This window comes from Antechinus flavipes, chromosome X (genome assembly GCF_016432865.1).
Source record: "Antechinus flavipes isolate AdamAnt ecotype Samford, QLD, Australia chromosome X, AdamAnt_v2, whole genome shotgun sequence".
Lineage (NCBI taxonomy): Eukaryota > Metazoa > Chordata > Mammalia > Dasyuromorphia > Dasyuridae > Antechinus > Antechinus flavipes.
Window position 1 is genome coordinate 12554780 of NC_067404.1, and position 22818 is coordinate 12577597.

General features: G+C 33.0%; 1 pseudogene; it reads left to right on the forward strand.

Annotated features, from left to right (window-relative positions):
• Positions 1 to 3260: 3260 nt before the first annotated feature.
• Positions 3261 to 4184, forward strand: LOC127543045 (antizyme inhibitor 1-like; annotated as a pseudogene).
• The last annotated feature ends 18634 nt before the right edge of the window (positions 4185 to 22818 follow it).

Here is a 22818-nt window from a genome sequence, read left to right on the forward strand (position 1 = left end):
GATGGAAGTGGATTTCTTTGACAAGGAGACCTAACTCAGTTTCAATTGATCAATGATGGACAGAAGCAGCTACACCCAAAGAAAGAACACTGGGAAATGAATGTAAACTATTTGCATTTTTGTTTTTCTTCCCTGGTTATTTTTACCTTCTGAATCCAACTCTTCCTGTACAACAAGAGAACTGTACGGTTGTGTACACATATATGATATCTAGGATATACTATGACATATTTAACATGTATAGGACTGTTTGCCATCTGGGAGAGGGGGTGGAGGAAGGGAGGGGAAAAGTCAGAACAGAAGTGAGTGCAAAGGATAATGTAAAAAAATTACCCAGGCATGGGTTCTGTCAATAAAAAGTTATAATTATTAAAAAAAATAAACATTTCTCATCAATGTTAACTAGGGAAATTGGCCTATAATTTTCTTTCTTTATTTTGATTCTTTGTGGTTTAGGTATCAGCATTATATCTGTTTCATAAAAGGAATTTGGTAGTACTCCTTTTTTCCTATTTTTTCCAAATAGTTTATAGAGTACTGGAATTCATTGATCTTTAAATGAATTCACTTACAACTCCTTCTGGCTCTGGAGATTGTTTGTTAGGGAATACATTGATAGTTTGCTCAATTTGTTTTTCTAAAATGGGGTTATTTAAATATTTATGGGGTTATTTTAAATATTTCAATTCTAATTTGTGCAGTTTATATTTTTGTAACTATTAATCACTTTCACTTATCTTGTCATTGTTAGTGGCATTCAATTAGGAAAATAGTACCTAATTATTGCTTTCATTTCCTCTTCATTGGTGTTGAATTCACCCTTTTCATTTTTGATACTGTTAATTTGGTTTTCTTCCTTCTTTTTTTAAGTCAAATTAACCAAAATTTCTCTATTTTAATGTTTTTTTCCTCATAAAATTGGCCCAGCTATTCACTAGTTCAATAATTTTCTTAATTTCAATTTTATTAATCTCTCCTATGATTTTCAGAATTTTTAACTTGGTATTTAATTGAGGATTTAAAATGTCCTTTTATCTTGCTTTTTTTGATTGTATGTCCAATGAACTGATCTGTTCTTTCTCCATTTTATTTATGTAAGAATTTCAAGATATAAAATTTCCCCTAAGTACTGTTTTGTCTGCATCCCATAAATTTTAGTATGTTGTCTCATTATTGTCATTCTCTTGGATAAAATTATTGATTATTTCTATGATTTGTTGTTTGAGCCACTCATTTTATAGGATTAGGTTATTTAGTTTCCAATTATTTTTTATCTTTTTTCCATGACCCTTTATTACATACAATTTTTACTGCATGATGATCTGAAAAGAATGCAAATGCAATATTTCTGCCTTTCTGCATTTTGTTATGAGGTTTTAATTCCCTAATATATGGTCAATTTTTGTGTAGATGCCATGTAATGCTGAGAAAAAGTTTGTATTTCCATTCAATTTTTTTCCAGAGTGTATCATATTTCACTTTTCTAAAATTATATTCAACTCCTTAACTTCCTGTTTATTTTGTGGTTAGATTTATCTAATCCTGAGAAGGGATTATTGAGAATAATTTTGCTATTTTTTCTTGTAACTCACATAACTTCTCTAAAAATCTTGATGATGTATCACTTGTTGAATGTATGTACTTGTTTAACAATGATATTACTTCATTGTTTATGGTACATTTTAGCAAGATTTAGTTTTCTTGCTAGTCTCTGTAAGTCAGAGCTATTTTTTTGTTATAATTCATTATTGATTAGAGAAATGCAAGTTGAGACAACTCTAAGGAACCACTTCATACTTCTCAGATTGGCTAAGATGACAGAAAAAGATAATGATAAATGTCAGAGGGGGTATGGGAACACTGGGACATTAATAAATTGTTAGTGGAGTTGTGAACTGATCCAACCATTCTGGAGAGCAATAAAGAACTATGTTAGAAGGGCTATCAAACTGTGCATGCCTTTTGATCCAGCAGTGTCTCTATTGGACCTTTAATCCAAAAAGATCATAAAAATGGAAAAAAGACCATATATGTAAAAATGTTTGTAATAGCCCTTTTTGTGGTATCTAGGTACTGGAAACTGAGTGGTTGCCCATCAGTTGGGGAATGGGTGAACAAGTTGTGGCATATGAATGTAATGGAATATTATTATTGTATAGGAAATGATGAGCAGGCTGATTTCAGAAAAGCCTGGAAAGACTTACATGAACTGATGCTGAGTGAAGTGAGCAGAAAGAGGAGAACATTGTACATAGTAACAGCAAGATTATATGATGATCAACTATGAAGAACTTCACTTTTCTCAGCAATGTGATAATTCAAAACAATTCCAATAGCCTTGGGCTGGAAAATAGCATCTGCATCCAGAGGGAGGGGGATAAATGTGGATCAAAGCATAGAGTTTTCTCTCTCTCTTTTTTTTTTTTTTTGATTTCTTTACTTGCTTTTTCTTTCTTATGGTTTTTCCCCTTTTGGTCTGATTTTTCTTGCATAACATGACAAATATGGAAATATGTTTAAAAGGATTGCACAATTTTAACCTAATCAGATTGCTTGCTGTCTTGGGATGGGATAAGACAGGGAGGGAGAAAAATATGAAACATGCAGTCTTACAAAAACGCATGTTAAGAACTACATGTGCTTGGAAAAAATAAAATTTTTTAGAGAAGAAAAAAATTAGATCTATTTTTGCTTTTGCTTTGTCTGAGATAAGAATCACTCTCGAAATTTTTTTTCTCAGGCTCTGGACAACTCTTACATGTTATCTTCAAAGTTCCCTCTCAGACATTCTTTTTTATTTTATTTTTACTTTATTTTATTTTTTTAGGAACATAGTTGTGCTTATTATTATTAGAACGGGAACTGCAAGCAGCCAGAGTAAAGCAAACTCGCGGTCCCAGGCCCTGAACCGACATGACACCACGAATATAATGTGATTCTTGATTTCAACATTACCCAAATTGCAGCTAATCTATATTCTAAGGGACCTCCCCTCCAGTTCTGATATTCTGACTTATAGGTACAATCCATATTTTGCTTCAGAACCTACACTGCTAAGCCACCTCTTAAATGCGATATCCTAGAAACTTCCCAGTTTTGACATTTTATGTTCTAAGGCTTTTCTTGCTATGACCAGTGAGGCTTCCTCCTTCCTTTTAATAATAATACACATAATATATTATCAGTACAGTGATTTCAAAGCAAAATTGCTATTTCTTTAAAGCCTCTGTATATAACAATACATTCCCCCCTCCAATATACTTTCATGTGACAATGAAATTGAATTGAAGAAAATTGCACAATCATCAAAATACTAAGTTCTTACTACACATCACAAGAGAAAATATTAGTGAAGATGGAGAGAGTAACATGAAATTTGGCACCACACTGAACAATTTTAGATACCTCTTGGAATGTGCTAAGGAACTTAACATTATATTAGTTGTTATTAAGTTTCATGTTTCAAGTTCTTGCAAAGAACCTCAAGTGTATATTCATGCTTTATTTGATGCTCGATGTGTGTTTGACAGGGCTAGAAAATTTGGTTTTAAGATGACTATATTAGATATTGGTGGAGAATTTATGGGTAGTGAATTTCAGTTGCAAGAGCTTAATCATGTCATCAACCCTGTGCTGAATGTCTACCTTCCTGAAAGATCTGGCATTAAGATCATTTCAGAACCAGACTATTATGTATTTTCTGCATTTACTTTAACAGTTCATATCATTATAAAGAAAACTGTTGAAAATGATGTTTCCTCTAGAGTTTCAGAAAAACATGGGAGTAATGAACCAGCCGTTATGAATGATGGTGTTTATGGTTCTTTTGTAAATAATTTGCCTAAGAACTTGAATATCATTCCAGAAGTTCACAAAAACACAAGAAAGATGCTTCTCTATTTATAAGCAGCCTTTGGAGTCTATCCTTTGATGAGCTTGATCAAAATATAGAAAACTATTTTCTTCCTGATCTGCATGTAGGAGACTGGCTGATCTTTGATAATATGGGAACAGATACTCTTCATAAAACATCTGCTTTTAATGATTTTCAGAAACTATTTATTACATGATTGTATAAAATGCAAACTGCTGGAATTACTTCAGGGGCAGTGATGAAGAACTTCTTTATGTCTTCTTGCATTCAGTTGAGCCAAGACAACAGCAACTTTTGCATGGAAGCTTAAAAACAGGCATTAATACTTTCTTTTGGACCTGAAGTTCCAAGTTAAACCTGTCTGGTCAATATTCCACTGTGGCAGAAAAACTTAACAATCTTTATTATTCACTCTCCAAAACTTGAAAGAAATTAGTAATAATAGCTAATTGGAAAAGGCAAAAACCAGCTCACAACTATAATTCTTTGGAATGAGGTGGAAACTAGATTATGTGTCTAGATATAAATTTACCAGTTATACAACCCCTAAGTGTTTAAAATAAAATATACAACAAAATGGATGACTTAGTATAATGTTCTTATTGGTTTTCTTGAGGTCTTTGAGTAGCCCTCGTTTCAGTAATCATCACAAGAATAGCCAGGTGTTAAAGTCCAAATCCTTTATTATTTCTTTCAAAGTCTTGTTTCCTTTCCTAGGGCCTGGTTAGCTTTCTTAAAGGCCTTCAGGAGTCTTGGTTTCAGTGGAGAAACTGCAGGAGGCCAAGTCTATCACCAAGGTGGTGTGAGATGGGATGAATGAATCTGAGTCCAAGGACTTGTGCTTCAGCCTCCAGTCCTCTTGTCTTCCCTAGCTCTGAATCTGGCTGAGGCTCCCAGTTTATATGCTCTCTTATAATTGCATTATTATAGATGTGAATCTTGTAGAACTATATTAAGTACTAAGTACATGGACTGAACTAGAGAACTATTAAGCACCATGCTAAACTAGATAACCATTGTCTTTATCAATTCCACTGACTTAATACCTTGTAAGAATCTTTGTTTCAGAGTTCTGGCCCATAACAACTTAGTGAAGTTGGAAGCATGTCACTTGGATTTACAATTTTTATACTAAGGATTCCTATTAAAAAGTACTGTAAAGTTATTGTCTTTCATTCAAAATATATCAAATGTCAGTGGAAGACCAGTGTGACTTCAATTAGATATGTCTAGTGTGCTTTGAATTGTAGTTTAATAAATGTAGAATTGCATCTTAGTTTTTGTTGCATTTGACCTGACAACCCTTGTATGACTGCAACAAAATTTCGCATATATTTTACTGTTTTTTTGGTAAAACTTTGGGAAAAGGGGTTAGTTAGCATAGGTAGTCTTGAAATAGATGTATATATGACTATTTTAAAAGTTGTTTTTCTTTAGCCCATCATTTCAAATTTATTTTGGCAGCAATTTCTTTTGTCCAGTTATTTAAGATTTCAATTAGTTAAAGCAAATTTGATGTGAATTTCAGATTCTTTCCTGGAAATTTGACATATAGTTTGTAGTGTTTATTAAATATAATATATGAATTTTTAATAACTTTAACAACAAAATGTTAGGTTGGCAAGCCCAACGGTAATAAATAGATTTCTGTATATAGATACAATGCATGGAATACCTTGAACATGCAAGTTTATTGGTTGAAATGGTTGAAATTGGCTGAAATTTATGCTAAATAATAGAATAGGTAGGAGGGGAATACATTTCAAATAGTTATGTATACCAATAAAAAGAAGGACTACATCCATCTTCAAAAACTTAGGTGCTCTATTTCACTGGATATTTAAAATTTTTAATTGTGAGAATGCACATTATTAAGTTTTTTCAACTGCAGTTATAATTAGAAAAAATATTAAGCTGTTCCCTTAATTCTTTGTTACTGAACTTTTAGTTCAGTTAGCATTATTCTTTTAATTCTTGTGCTAATTTGGTTGGGATTTTTGTAGGCTTATCCTTAGCCTTACAGTATTTAGTCAGGATTTGTAATGTTCACTGCTAATGTTATTAATAACCTTTGCTTTCAGAATTGAAATAGTAATGAAACAAGGATCATTGTTCCTTAGTTTTTGCTTAGATGTGGAATTTCCTCCTCCCAAGTGGAAATATACCTTCACGTTGGTCCCAATCAACAGAAAATCCTATTCATGAGTTACGAGTATAGTACAAAGCTGGTTTTTTCATGTGCTTCAAAGTAGAAAGAAATTAATAATGGTACTCTCAAAATTTCAACTTTTGAAACCAATAGGGTACACTCATTGCTTGATTTTTTGTGATTTAATAAATTCCCATTTGAACTTAATATTGGGGCTAAATTTTAGTAATTTAGCAACCTAACAAACTGGTGTGTCATCTTAATTGTATTTTCAGAGCTGGCCAAAGCTAAATATAGGGTTCTATGCAAAATTAAAAATTATAAACTTACTATGCAATGTCCTTGCAACTCAGAAAGCTGGAGAAATAGTTTTCCTACCTCCTTTACATGTCATGTTTGTTTGTGGCCCAGGATGCCAAACTTTTGTAGCTTTTCAGCTTATTGATCACTTATAATAACTTCTAAGCTTCATACAGTATCAATTTTTCTGTGAAGTCTGTAGAAGATTTGTTTTATGTAAAAATGATAATACCTCAGAGCTGTATCACTTTTGTAAATAATATGGTAGTATCTTCAGGAGATGTCTGCATTGTATTTGAAGACTGCTATAAAAATTGAAGTTTTGAACCTATGTACTTCAATTTGATATGCTAAAAAGTACTGAATTAATGTTTCTATCCTTTCTGTTTACAATTTTATAATCTCAATCCAGAATTTAATTGAATATTAAAACATGAAAACATGATTTCTATATAGTAAGTTGACAAAATACTTAAGATCAGAAAAAAAATTAATGTTTTGAAAATATCAAATAAAACCCTGCTTGAAACAATGTAAAAGATTTCCTAAGGCCACATAAGTTGTCACCATATGCACATTTAAAGGAAGTATTAGACTTATTGGTGTTCTGAGAGAGATATACAAGTCAGAAGGACAAGCCCACTAGAGGAGGCAAGACAGATTCATTCCATTTTCTACCTTTGTGCTGGCTGGAGGTTTTGGATTCAGAGGGAGCTAGAAGATGAAGCTGGCAGAGGAAAAGGAATAGAGGCAAGATCGGGAAGGCCTCCAGAGAACTAGCTGAGCCCCAAATGAAGGAGATAAGATTTGAAAGAGACAATAAAGGAATTGGACTTTAACTCCTGGCTGCATTTGAGGTGATTATTATACTGAACTGAAACTAAGGCTGTCTCCAGAAGCCCCCCAAGAAACCTGCACTCAGAGAACGATTATATTTTAGAGAAGAGAACATTACATTTCATCTTAATTTTATTTTTTAGATATCCTCCCTTCATATTCAATTAATACCAGTGCCTTCTAACTACCCTAATAATGCTAAAGTTCTTATGAGTTACAAGTATCCTCTTCTCATATAGGAATATAAACATATTAACCTTAGGATTTCCCTTTCCTGAGAGGGGGCAGAGCCAACATGGTGGAGAGCAGACAAGCAGACAAGACCTTCTCTCAAACCAACAGCACATTAAGCTCTAAACTGCTTTTGGAGTCAAAAAATGCACAAATATTTGGAGTATAACACATTACCAGAAGAAGATACCTTGGAAGAACTTCAGAAGAGATCTGTTTCAAACGGGGCAGGGAAACAGTCTGCTGAGTCCAGAAAGCAGCACAGGGAGACCAGGGCAAGGAGCTGGGATTGGGAGTCAGAATGTTGCAGCTTCCATGCACCTGGGAATGTTCTGTGAGTCTCCTGGGCTACTCTGTCCTGATTGCAGGCAGGTGATTTTGGCAGATTTGCTACGAAAGGCAAATTGTAAACCACTGAGTCCCAGAAGAATGCCAGACTTAGTCATAATTATCCAGTGCTGAAAATCAATCAGCAAAACTGTTCCAGGGCAAATTTAAGAAGCTGTCATTTCTTTGCATTGAACAGACCTCAAGCCTTAAAAAAAATGCATAAAAAACAAAACGAACTCTCACCATAGACAATTTTTATGGAGAGAGAGGAGAACATACTTCAAATCCTAAGGTTCCTAAAGAAAAATATCTCCAAATGAAGACCCAAAAGGTGACATGAGCTGGTCCCCATTACTTGGAAGATTGCATAAAGGACGTTAAAAGAGAGCTAGAAGAAAAATGGGGACAGAAAATGAGATCATTATAAGAAGGAATGGAAAAAGCATATAATGCCCTACAAAAGAGATATGAAAAAGACACCAATTCACTGAAAAACAAAATTTGTGAAATGGAAAAAGAATGCAATGAACCAAAAATTCAATTGGTCAATTACAAAAGGAGCTAAAACAGGTAACTGAAGAAAATAATACACTAAAACAAATGGAATGAATGATTCAATAAGACTTCAAGAATCAGTCAAACAGAAACAAAAACAAAAAACAACTAGTAAATATGAAATATCTCCTAGGAAAAAACAACTGACCAGGAAAATAGATCTAGGAGAGATGATATAAAGATTATTGAACTTCCTGAAAGCCATGATAAAAATAAGGAACCTAGACATTGTTACATGAGATCATAAAAAAAAACCCTGCTCTGACATTTTAGAATCAGAAGATAAAATAGCCATCGGAAGAATTCACTGATCAGCTTTTAAAAGACACCCCCAAATTAAATCCCCAAGGAATATCGTGGCTAAATTTCAGAACTATCACACTAAGGAAAAGATATTGCCAGCAGGCAGAAAGAAATGATTTAAATATTGTGGAGCCACAATTAGGATTACCCAAAATTTAGCATCTTCCACCTTAAAGGATGAAGAGCCTGGAATCTGATATTCTGAAAGGCAAAGGAACTTGGATTACAGCCAAGAATAAACTATCCAGCTAAAATGAGCATTATCTTTCAGGGAAGAAGATGGACATTCAATGATATAGGTGAATTTCACCTATTTCTAATGAAAAGACCAGAACTGAACAAAAAACTTGATCTCCAAACACAGAACTTGAAAGAAGCATACAAAGGTAAAAAAGAAAGAACTCTTGAAAGCTATATTTTTGTTATGGGTATACTGAGAGAATGTGGGTATAATTTGATTTTATTATGATGATATGAAAAAGAAACTAGAGGTGGAAAGAGGATCATTCTGGAAAAAAAATGAAAAGAAGGTAAAATAAGGGCAAGTAGATCTCACAAAGAGGCAAAGAAAATCTATTATAATTGAAGGAAAGAATGGAGGTGGATGAGCATTGTGTGAATCTTACTCTCATCCAATTTACTTCTAAGAGAGAATATCAGACATATTTGGTTTCACAGAGAAACTTGTGTCACTTTATAGGGAAGTGAGAGGGAAAGGGGGGAAAGAAAGAGAAAGACTAATAGAAGGGGAAATAGAAGTATTAGGGAATAGGTGTAAAAAGAGGATAGGCTCTAAAGGGGAGGACTATTTAAGGGAGGAGGTCATCAAAAGCAAAATATTGGGGAGGAATGAAAGAGAAAAGCATAATCTAAGGTAAATAAGATGACAGAAAAATATGAAATTAGTTATTTTAACTGTGAATGTGAATGAGATGAAATCTCCCATAAAATGGAAACAGATAGCAGACTGGATTAAAAGCCAGAATACATACAGAGCGAAGGTAAAGGCCTGAAACAGAATTTAGTATGCTTCAGGTAAAGTAAAAAAAAAAAAAAAAAAAAAAAAAAACAGGGGTTAGCAGTCCTGATCTCAGATCAAGTAAAAGCAAAAGTAGATCTAATTAAAAGAGATAGGGAAGGAAACTATATTTTACTAAAAGGTACCATAGATAATGAAGCAATTTCAATACTAAATATATATGCACTAAGTGGTATATCATCCAAATTCCTAGAGAAGTTAAGAGAGATGCAAGAAGAAATAGATAGCAAAACTACACTAGTGGGGGATTTCAATCTGGATCTCTCAGAACTAGATACATTGAACCACAAAATAAATAAGAAGTTAAAGAGGTAAATAGAATACTAGGAAAGTTAGATATGCTACAACTTTGAAGAAAATTGAATGGAGGCAGAAAGGAGTTTACTTTTTTCTCAGTGGTTCATAGAACTTATACAAAAATTGACCATGTGTTAGGGCATAAAAACCTCAAAAATCAAATGCAGTAAATGCATTTTTTCCAGATCATGACTCAATAAAAATCATGTGCAATATAAGGCCAGGAGAAAATAGACCAAGACGAAATTGTAAATAACCTAATCCTAAAGAATGAATGGATGAAATAGCAAATCATAGACACAATCAATAATTTCATCCAAGAGAATGACAATAATGAGACAACATACCAAAATTTGTGGGAAGCAGTCAAAGTGGAAATAAGGGGAAATTTTATATTTCTAGATGCTTACTTGCATAAAATAATTAATTGGGCTTACAACTAAAAAATCTAGAAAAAGAACAAATTTAAAACCCTTAATTAAATACCAAATTTGAAATTCTGAAAATCAAAGGGCAGATTAATAAAATTGAAAATAAGAAAACTATTGAATTAATAAATAAAACTAAAAGTTGGTTTTATTAAAACAAACAACAAAATAGCCTTTAGTCAATTTGAATAGAAAAAGGAAAGAAAAAATCAAATTGTTAGTCTCAAAACTAAAAAGGGAGAACTTTCCACCAACTTAAGAGGAAATTAGAGCAATAATTAGGAGATATTTTGCCCAACTATATGCCAATAAATTTGATAATCTAAATGAAATGGAGGAATATCTACAAAAATATAGATTGCTCAGGTTAACTGAAGAGGAAATGAATTATTTAAATAGTCCCATTTTAGAAAAAAGAAATAGAACAAGCTATTACTCAACTCCCTAAAAAAAAATTCCCAGAATCAGAGTTTTACACGTGAATTCTACCAAACTTTCAAAGAAAAAATTAATTCTAATACTATGAAAATTATTTGAAAAAAATAGGGAAAGAAGGAATCCTACCAAATTCCTTTTATGACACAGATGTGGTGCTGATAGCTAAACCAAGTAGAGTGAAAACAGAGAAAGAATGTTATAGACCAATTTCCCTAATGAATATTAATGCAAAAACCATAAATAAAATATTAGCAATGAGATTACAGAAAGTCACCCTCAAGATAATACAATATGGCCAAGTAGAATTTATACCAGGAATGTAGGGCTACTTCAATATTCAGAAAACTATCAGCATAATTAACTATATCAATAACCAAACTAACAAAAAACATATAATTATCTCAATAAATGCAGAAAAAGCATTTGATAAAATCCAACACCCATTTCTATTAAAAACACTAGACATTATTGGAATAAATGGTCTTTTGCTTAAAATGATCAGTAACATCTATTTAAAACCATCAGCAAGAATCATATACAATGGGAACAAACTAGAATCATTCCCAATAAGATCAGGAATGAAACAAAGCTTCCCACTATCATCATTACTATTGAATATTGTATTAGAAATGTTAGCTTTAGCAGTAAGAGAAAAAAAAGAGGTTAAAGGAATTAGAGTAGGTCCAGAGAAAACCAAATTATCACTCTTTGCAGATGATATGATGATATACTTAGAGAACCCCAGAGGTTCTACTAAAAAGCTATTAGAAATAATCCACAACTTTAGCAAAGTTGTGCAGGATACAAAATAAATGTTATCAGCATTCTTATATATCACTAACAAAATCCAATAGCTAGAGATACAAAGAGAAATTCCATTTAAAATAACTGCCCATAGTATAAAACATTTGGAAATCTATCTGCCAAGGGAAAGTCAGGAACTATATGAGCAAAACTACAAAACTCTTTCCACACAAAGTCAAATCTAACCAATTGGAAAAATATTAACTGCTCTTGGATAAGTCCAGTGGATATAATAAAGATGACAATACTACCTAAACTAATCTATTTAGTGCTATACCAATTAGAATCCCAAAAAACTATTTTAATGACCTAGAAAAAATAACAAGAAAATTAATCTGGAAGAACAAAAGGTCAAGACTTTCAAGGGAACTAATGAAAAAAAAATCAAATGAAGGTGGCCTAGCTGTACCTGATCTAAAACTATTATATAAAGCAGCAGTCACCAAAACCATTTGGTATTGGTTAAAAAATAGACTAGTTGATCAATAGAATAGGTTAGGTTCACAGGACAAAATAGTCAATAACTATAATATTCTAGTGTTTGCCAAACCCAAAGATCCCAACTTTTGGAATAAGAATTCAATGTTTGACTAATCTGCTGGGAAAACTGGAAATTAGTATGGCAGAAATTAGGCACAAACCCACACCTAACACCATATACCTTGCAAGATAAGGTCAAAATGGGTTCATGATCTAGACATAAAGAATGATACTATAAACAACTTAGAAGAACATAGGATAGTTTACCTCTCAGATTTGTGGAGGAGAAAGGAATTTGTGACCAAAGAAGAACTAGAGGTCATTATTGATCACAAAACAAATAATTTTGATTATATTAAGTTAAAAAGTTTTTGAACAAACAAAACTAATGCAGACAAGATTAGAAGGGAAGCAGTAAACTGGGAAAACATTTTTACATCCAAAGGATTTGATAAAGCCCTCATTTCTAAAATATATAGAGAATTGACTCTAATTTATAAGAAATCAAGCCATTCTCCAGTTGATAAATGATCAAAGGATATGAACAGATGATTCTCAGATGAAGAAATTGAAACTATATCTAGTCCTATGAAAAGATGCTCCAAGTCATTATTAATCAGAGAAATGTAAATTAAGACAACTCTGAGATACTACTACACACCTTTCAGATTGGCTAAGATGATAGGAAAAGACAAGGATGAGTGTTGGAGGGGATGTAGGAAAACTAGGACATCATTGGTGGAGTTGTGAAAGGATCCAGCCATTCTGGAGAGCAATTTGGAATTGTGTTCAAAAGTTATCAAACTGTGCATACCCTTTGACCCAGCAGACTTTCTATTGGGTCTATGTCCTAAAGAGATCTTAAATGAAGGCAAGGGACCCACATGTATAAAAATATTTTGGTAGCTCTTTTCATAGTGGCAAGAAACTGGAAACTGAATGAATGTTCATCAGTTGGAGAATGACCTAATAAGTAATGGTATATAAATGTTATGGAATATTATTGTTCTATAAGAAATGATCAGGAGGATGATTTTAGAGAGGCCTGGAGAGACTTACATGAAATGATGCAAAGTGAAATGAGCTGAACCGGGAGATCATTGTACACAACAACATCAATATTATACAAAGATCAATTCTGATGAAAGTGACTCTTTCCAACAATGAGGTGATTGATGCCAGTTCCAAAGATCTTGAGATGAAGAGAGCCATCTACATCCAGAGAGAGGATTGAAGGAACTGAATGTGGATCACAATATAACATTCTCACTCTTTTTGATGTTGTTTGCTTGCATTTTGTTTTCTTCCTCATTTATTTTCTTTTTTTGATCTGATTTATCTTGTGCAGCAAGGGAATCGTACAAATATTTTTATACGTATTGGATTTAACATATTTTAATATGTTTAACACATATTGAATTGCTTGCCATCTAGGGGAGGGGGTAGGGGGATGTAGTAGAAAATCTGAAACACAAGGTTCTGCAATCATCAATGTTGTCAAATTATCCATTCATATGTTTTGAAAATAAAGTTTTATTAAAATTAATAAAATAATTTAAAAAAGGATTTCCCTTTCCTGATTACCTATTTATGCTTCTCTTGAATCTTGTATTTCAAAGTTAAACTTTCTGTTCATCTCTGGTCTTTTCATCAAGAATACTTGAAAGATCTCTATTTAATTGTATTTCCATTTCCCCCTGATGGATTATACTGAGTTTTGATTCTTGTAATCCTGACTCCTTTGCCCTCTGTAATACCATATTTTAAGCCCTCTGATCCTTTAATGTAGAAGCTGAAAAATCTTGTGATAACCTGACTGGCTCTCAGAGATTTAAATTGTTCTTTTCTGAATGTTTGAGGTATTTTCTCCTTGTCCTGGGAGTTCTGGAATTTACCTATAATTTTCCTGGGAGTTTTCATTTTCTTTTAGGAGGTAATTGATGGATTCTTTCAATTTCTACTTTTCCCTATGTTTACAGAATATCAGGGCAGTTTTTCTTCACAATTTCTTGAAAAATGATGTCTAGGTCCTATTTTATCTTGGGTTTCAGGTAGTCCAATAATTTTTCAATTATCTTTCCTGGATTTGTTTTCCAGATCACTTGTTTTTCCAACGATATCTCACTTCACATTTTTCTTTTTTTTCCATTCTTTTGTTTTTGTTTTATTGTTGATTTCTCATAGTTATTAGCTTCCAGTTGCTCAATTCTAATTAAAATATTTTAATAATATTTTATTTTGTCATTCATTTTTGTAAGACTTTGTGTTCCAAATTTTTCTCTTTCCCTTCCTCACCTCTCTCTTTTCCAAGACAGCAAACATTGTGATATAGGTTAAACAAGTGCAATTCTTTTAAACATATTTCCACATTGTCATATTGTACAAGAAAAATCACACCAAAAGAAAAAGAAACATGAGAAAGGAAAAAAAAAACAAAAAATGAAAATATTATGCTCTGATTAATATTCAGTCTATCTGGATGCAGATGGCATTTTTCATCTCACATCTATTGAAACTGACTTGAATCACCACATTGTTGAGAAGAGCAAAGTCCATCACAGTTGAACATCACACAATCTTATTCTTACTGTGCACAGTGTTCTCCTGATTCTGCTCACTTCACTAAGCATCAGTTCATGTAAGTCTCTCCAGGCCTTTCAGAAATCATTCTGCTTGTCATTTCTTACAGAACAACAATATTCCATAACATTCATATACCACAATTTATTCAGCCATTCTCCAATTGATGGGCATCCACTCAATTTCCAATTCCTAGCCACTACAAAAAGTGCTGCCGCACATTTTTGTACATGTGGATCCTTTCCCCTTTCTTATGATTTCCTTGGAATACAGACCTAGTAGTGGCACTGCTGGATCAAAGGGTAGGCACAATTTGAAATCTCTTTGTGTACAGTTCCAAATGACTCTCCAGAATGTTTGGATCGGTTCACAACTCCATAAACAATTTATTAGTGTTCCAGTTTGTCCATATCCCCTCCAACATTGATCATCTTTTCCTGTCATCTTAGCCAATCTGAGAGGTGTGTAGTAGTACCTAAGAGATGTCTTAATTTGCATTTCTCTAATCAAAAGTGATTTAGATAATTTTTTCATGGCTATAGTTTTAATTTCTTCATCTGAAAATTGTCTGTTCATATCCTTTGACAATTTATCAATTGCATAATTACTTGCTTTCTTATAAACTGACACAATTTTCTATATATTTCTGAAATGAGGCCTTTATCAGAAATATTGGCTGTAAATTTTTTTCCTGAGATTTATGCTTTTCTTCTAATCTTGGTTGTATTTGTTTTGTTTGTGCAAAAGCCTTTTGACTTAATGTGATCAAAATTATTCATTTTGATGTAGAGGGCCAAATGTACTTGATACAAGTAATCTTACAACAAAATGTTAACTTAGTGGAATTAAGATAATGATTCTCTAGTTTACGTGTACTTAGTACTTAGTATAGTTTTACAAGTTTACACCTATTCTACAAGATTGACACCTATGATGATGTAATTATAATTGAGTATATAAGAGCTAAGAGATCTGAGAAGGAAGACAGACTCAGAGATAGAGGACTGGAGGCTGGAGGACAGACTTGAAGATAGCCCCTCATGGTGGCTGTCTTGTCTCCTTCACTTCTCCACTAAGGCCAAGGCCCATCTAAAGGTCCCTTAGAAAGATATCCCAGCTCCAGGTGAAGGAGACAGACTGTGAAGGAGATAATAAAGACTTTGGACTTTATTCCAGATTATTCTTGTGGTGATTATTGTGCTGAATCCAAAGCCCATTTGGAGGACCTCCATTGAGCTAGCCAGACATTATAATTCTCTAATTTTTCTTTGGACATAAATTCCAACCTTTTCCACAGATCTGACAGGTAGACTATTTCTTACTTTATTAATATGCACACAGTATCACCCTTTATGTCTAAATTATGAAGCCATGTTGACCTTATCTTGAAAGAGGGTATTAGATGTTGATCAATGCCTAGTTTCTGCCATACCATTCTCCAATTTTCCCAGGAATTTTTTGTCAAATAGTGATGATTTCTTGTTCCAGAAGTTGGAATCTTTGGGTATATCAAACATTATATTAATGTCTTTCACAATTGCATCTTGTGTACCTGATTTATTATCTTGATCCAGTTGTTTTAAATGGGATTTCTCTTTCTATCTCTTTAAGTCATTACTTTTTTCATTGTATTTTGTGTCTTCTTTACCCAGCTGTTGACTTGTTTTTCATTATTTTCTTGCATTGTTCTCATTTCTCTTCCCATTTTCCCTCTGCCTTTTTTACATGATTTTCTTTCTTTTTAATAATAACTTTATTTTTCAAAAACATGCAGACATATTTTCAAAAACATGCGAATTTTTTTCCTTCCCCCCTCCACTTCCTTCCTCCTGTGAACAGCAAGTAATCCAATATAGGTTAAATGTCAAATTTTTCTAAACATATTTCCACACTTATCATGCTGCACAAGAGAAATTAGATCAAAAGAAAACGAGAAAGGAAAAAAAAACAAGCAAGCAAACATCGACAAAAAGGGAAAATACTGTGCTTTGATCCATATTCAGTCTTTATAGTTCTTTCTCTGGATATGAAGGATTCTTTCTATCACAAGTCTATTGGAATTGCCTTGAATAACCTCATTGTTGAAAAGAGCCAAGTCCATCAAAGCTGATCATCACATAAACTTGTTGTTACTGTGTACAATATTCTCTTGGTTCTACTCACTTCACTCAGCATCAGTTCATGTAAATCTCTCCAGGCCTTTCTGAAATCAGTATGCTGATTATTTCTTACAGAGCAATATTCCATTACATTCATATACCTCATATTCACTCAGTTCCTTGACAGTACAAAAAAGATTGCTACAAACATTTTTGCACATGTGGATCCTTTTCCCTTTTTTATGCTCTCTAATAGAGATACTGCTGGATCAATGGGTATGCATAGTTTGACAACCCTTTATTTAGGCATAGTTCCAAATTGCTGCCCAGAATGGTTGGATTAGTTCACATTTGCACCAAAAATGTATTAGTGGCCCAATTTTGCCTAGATCCCCTTCAACATTTATCATTATCTTTTCTTATCATCTTAGTAAATCTGAGAGGTGTGAAGTGGTACCTCAGAGTTGGCTTAATCTGCATTTCTCCAATCAATAGTGACTTAGAGCATTTTTTCATATGACTAGAAAGGGCTTTAATTGTCTGTTCGTATCCTTTGACCCCTTGTCAATTGGAGAATGGCTTGTATTATAAACTTGATTCAATTCTTTATACATTTTAGAAAAAGATTTAGAAATTATAATTTTCCCCCAGTTTTCTGCTTTCCTTCTAATCTTCATTGCATTGATTTAGTTTGTACAAAAACTTTTAAATTCAATATAATCAAAAATATCCATTTTGCATTTCCTAATGTTCTCCAGTACCTTTTTTGCCATTAATTCCTTCCTTCTTCACAGATCTGAGAGGCTGACTATTCCTTGTTTTTTCTTACAGACCTTTTATGTCTAAATCAAGACATCATTTTAACCTTATCTTGTCTTACATGATTTTCAGAATCCTTTTTGAGCTCTTGCAAGACATGAGATGAATTCATATTTTTTTTTCCTTTTTTCTTTCTTTCTTTATATTTCCCCAGTGACATTTAAAACAATTTTTACATTTTTTAAACTTTTGAATTCCAGATTCTTTTCCTTATCTTCATCCTTAAACCCCATTAAGACACTATATGTGAAGCTATGCAAAATATTTTCATAAAAGTCATGCTGTAAAAGAAAATTTAAATCTCCCACCCTCATTAAAAAACCCTCAAGAAAAATAAAATTTAAAAAGTATGTTTTAGTCTACATTCAGATGAAACATGTTTCTTCTCTGGATATACATAGAATTTTTCATCATAAAAAGTACAAGTTTCCACGAGTAGTCGTGGATAATTGTATTGTTGAGAATAGAAAAGTCATTTACATCTCATCATTCCAGAATGTTGCTATTACTTTGTATACAGTGCATTTCACTTTGCTTGAGTTCATGGAGGACTTCCCAGGTGTTTTTTTTTTTTTTTGAGAGCATCCTGTTCATCATTTCCTATAGAACAATAATATTCCATGAAAATCATATACTACAGTTTTATTCAGTCATTTTCCAGTTGATGGGCATCCCCTCAATTTTCAATTTTTTGCCCTGGGAAGAGAGCTACTACAAATATTTTTGTACATATGAGTCCTTTTTCTTTTATTAAAAAATTATTTTGATATTCATGCCCAGTATTGGTATTGTTAGATCAAAAGATATGCATAAATTTATAGCCCTTTGAGCATAGGTCATATCTTTTCATCATTTATCAATTGAGGCATGGCTCTTATTTTTTATAAATCTGATTCAATTTCCTCTATATTTGCAAATTAAGGCCTTATAAGAGATACTAGCTTCAAAATTTATTATATTCCCTCTCCTTTCACCCTGCCCATCTTCAAATGTTTACCTGTTGAGCAGTCTCTCCCTCAAATTGTCCTCTTTTTTCACTCTTCTCCATTCCTGTATCCTTTATTGCTCTACTATTTTTCTGTAGGGTAAAATAGATTTTTATACCCATATAGAATGTTCTTTTTTTAAATTTTTTTAAAAAATAACTTTCTATTGATAGAACGCATGCCAGGGTAATTTTTTACAGCATTATCCCTTGCATTCACTTCTTTTCTGATTTTTCCCCTCCCTCCCTCCCACCCCTTCCCCCAGATGGCAAGAGTCCTTTACATGTTGAATGGGTTGCAGTATATCCTAGATACAATATATGTGTGCAGAACCGAACAGTTTCAAACAGGGAGAATTGAATTCAGAAGGTATAAATAACCCAGGAAGAAAAACAAAAATGCAAGCAGTTTATATTCATTTCCCAGTGTTCTTTCTCTGGGTGTAGCTGCTTGTGTCCGTCTTTGATCAATTAAGGCTCTCTTTATTGAAGAGATCCACTTCCATCAGAATACATCCTCAAACAGTATCGTTGTTGAGGTATATAATGATCTCCTGGTTCTGCTCATTTCACTCAGCATCAGTTCATGTAAGTCTCGCCAGTCTTCTCTGTATTCATCCTGCTGGTCATTCCTTACAGAACAATAATATTCCATAACATTCATATACCACAATTTACTCAAGCATTCTCCAATTGATGGACATCCTTTCATTTTCCAGCTTCTAGCCACTACAAACAGGGCTGCCACAAACATTTTGGCACATACAGGTCCCTTTCCTTTCTTTAGTACCTCTTTGGGGTATAAGCCCAGTAGAAACACTGCTGGATCAAAGGATATACACAGTTTAATAACTTTTTGAGCATAGTTCCAAATTGCTCTCCAGAATGGCTGGATGTGTTCACAATTCCACCAACAATGTATCAGTGTTCCTGTTTTCCCACATCCCCTCCAACATTCCCCATTATCTTTCCCTGTCATTCTAGCCAATCTGACAGGTGTGTAGTGGTATCTCAGAGTTGTCTTAATTTGCATTTCTCTGATTAATAATGATTTGAAGCATATTTTCATATGTCTATAAATAGTTTCAATTTCTTCGTCTGAGAATTGTCTGTTCATACCCTTTGACCATTTATCAATTGGAGAATGGTTTGATTTCTTATAGATTAGAGTCAATTCTCTATATATTTTGGAAATGAGGCCTTTATCAGAACCTTTGATTGTAAAAATGTTTTCCCAGTTTATTGTTTCCCTTCTAATCTTGTTTGCATTTGTTTTGTTTGTACAAAAATTTTTCAATTTGATATAATCAAAATTTTCTATGTTGTGGTCAATAGTGATCTCTAGTTCTTCTTTGGTCATAAATTCCTCCCTCTTCCACAGGTCTGCGAGGTAAACTATCCTATGCTCTTCCAATTTATTTATCATCTCATTCTTTATGCCTAGATCATGAACCCATTTTGACCTTATCTTGGTGTACGGTGTTAAGTGTGGGTCAATGCCTAGTTTCTGCCATATTGATTTCCAATTTTCCCAGCAATTTTTTTCAAATAATGCATTCTTATCCCAGAAACTGGTGTCTTTGGGTTTATCAAGCACTATATTATTAAAGTTATTGGCTGTTTTGTCCTTTGAACCTAACCTATTCCATTGATCGACTAGTCTATTTCTTAGCCAATACCAGATGGTTTTAGTAACTGCTGCTTTATAATATAATTTTAGATCTGGTACAGCTAGGCCACCTTCATTTGATTTTTTTTTCATTAATTCCCTTGAAATTCTTGACCTTTTGTTTTTCCATATGAACATTGTTGTTATTTTTTCTAATTCATCAAAGTAGTTTTTTGGGAGTCTGATTGGTATAGCGCTAAATAAGTAGATTAATTTAGGTAGTATTGTCATCTTTATTATATTTGCTCGCCCAACCCAAGAGCATTTAATATTTTTCCAGTTGGTTAGATCAGACTTAATTTGTGTGGAAAGTGTTTTGTAGTTTTGCTCATAAAGTTTCTGATTTTCCCTTGGCAGATAGATTCCTAAATATTTTATACAATCAGTAGTTACTTTAAATGGAATTTCTTTTTGTAACTCTAACTGTTGGGTTTTGTTAGTGATATATAAGAATGTTGATGACTTATGTGGGTTTATTTTAAATCCTGCAACTTTGCTGAAGGTGTGGATTGTTTCTAATAACTTTTTGGTAGAATCTCTGGGGTTTTCTAAGTATACCATCATATCATCAGCAAAGAGTGATAATTTGGTTTCCTCATTGCCTATTCTTATTCCTTTAATCTCTTTCTCAACTCTTATTGCCAAAGCTAGCATTTCTAATACAATATTAAATAGTAACGGTGATAGTGGGCAACCTTGTTTTACTCCTGATCTTATTGGGAATGGTTGCAGTTTGTCCCCGTTACATATAATGTTTACTGCTGGTTTTAAATAGATGCTACTGATTATTTTAAGGAAAAGTCCATTTATTCCTATACTCTCAAGAGTTTTTAATAGGAATGGATGTTGGATTTTATCAAATGCTTTTTCTGCATCTATTGAGATGATCATATGGTTTTTGTTAATTTGATTATTAATATGGCCAATTATATTGATAGTTTTCCTAATATTGAACCAGCCCTGCATTCCTGGTATAAATCCTACTTGATCATGATGTATTATCCTGGGGATGATTTTCTGTAGTCTTTTTGCTAATATCTTATTTAAGATTTTAGCATCAATATTCATTAGGGAGATTGGTCTATAATTTTCTTTCTCTGTTTTCAACCTACCTGGTTTAGGTATCAGTACCATGTCTGTGTTATAAAAGGATTTTGGTAGGACTCCTTCATTCCCTATTTTTTCAAATAGTTTATAAAGTATTGGGGCTAATTGTTCTTTGAATGTTTGGTAGAATTCACATGTAAATCCATCTGGTCCTGGGGATTTTTTTTAGGGAGTTGATTAATAGCTTGTTCTATTTCTTTTTCTGAAATGGGACTATTTAAGCAATTTACTTCCTCCTCTGATAATCTGGGAAGCCTATATTTTTGGAGGTAGTCATCCATTTCGCTTAGGTTATCAAATTTATTGGCATAAAGTTGGGCAAAGTAACCCCTTATTATTTCTTTAATTTCCTCTTCATCAGTGGTAAGTTCTCCTTTTTCATTTTTAAGACTGCCAATTTGATTTCCCTCTCTCCTTTTTCTAATCAGATTTACCAAAGGTTTATCAATTTTATTGGTTTTTTCATAAAACCAACTTTTAGTTTTATTTGTTAGTTCAATAGTTTTTTTTTGCTTTCTATATTATTAATTTCTCATTTTAATTTTAGAATTTCAAGTTTAGTAATTGATTGGGGGTTTTTAATTTGGTCTTTTTCAAACTTTTTAAGTTCCAGGCTCAATTCATTGATCTTCTCTTTTTCTATTTTATTCAAGTAAGCCTCTAAGGATATAAAATTTCCCCTTATTACTGCTTTGGCTGCATCCCATAAATTTTGATATGATGTCTCATTGTTGTCATTATCTTGAGTGAAATTATTAATTGTGTCTATAATTTGCTGTTTCACCCAATCATTCTTTAAGATGAGATTATTTAGTTTCCAATTACTTTTTGGTCTGAATAAGTTATTTTTTAACCAGTTCTGATGAAAGTATGATTCATTCTTTTGACCTCTCCTCCCCCTCTTCACCTCCACTGTAATATCTTTTTCTTCCCTAATTTTTATGGCAGATAATTTACATAATTCCATTTCTCCATTTCCCTTTCTCCCAGCACATTCTCCTCTCATCCCTTAATTTCATCATTTCTTAAAGATAGTATCCCTTCATTGTTGAATCCTTATGAAGTGTTAACTCATTAGAGTTGATAGAGACAATAATTATCTAATTTAGCATGGTCCAGTATGGTTGATCTGATCTTACGAGGAGATGTTATATAAGGGCCAGAACTTGAAACAAGGTACTAAGTAGAACTGATAGAAACAATTCTTGTGTTCACACCTGTAGAGAGCTCATATAAGCAAGAAGCTCTTAGGGCCAGAGAGCCTGTGTCTGGGACAGACACAGAGTACTCTGGGAGGAAGATCACAAACCACTCTCAGAGGTAGAATCAGATTCATTCCAACTTTCACTTTGGTGCTGGCTGGAGATATTTGGAAGAAGAGAAGCTGAAGCTGACAGAGGCAGAAGATTAGCAATGAGAGCTCTCAGAACCAAGGAAAGAGATAAGAAATAAACGTTTGGATTTTATCAGCTGGCTGTATTTTGAGGTGATTAT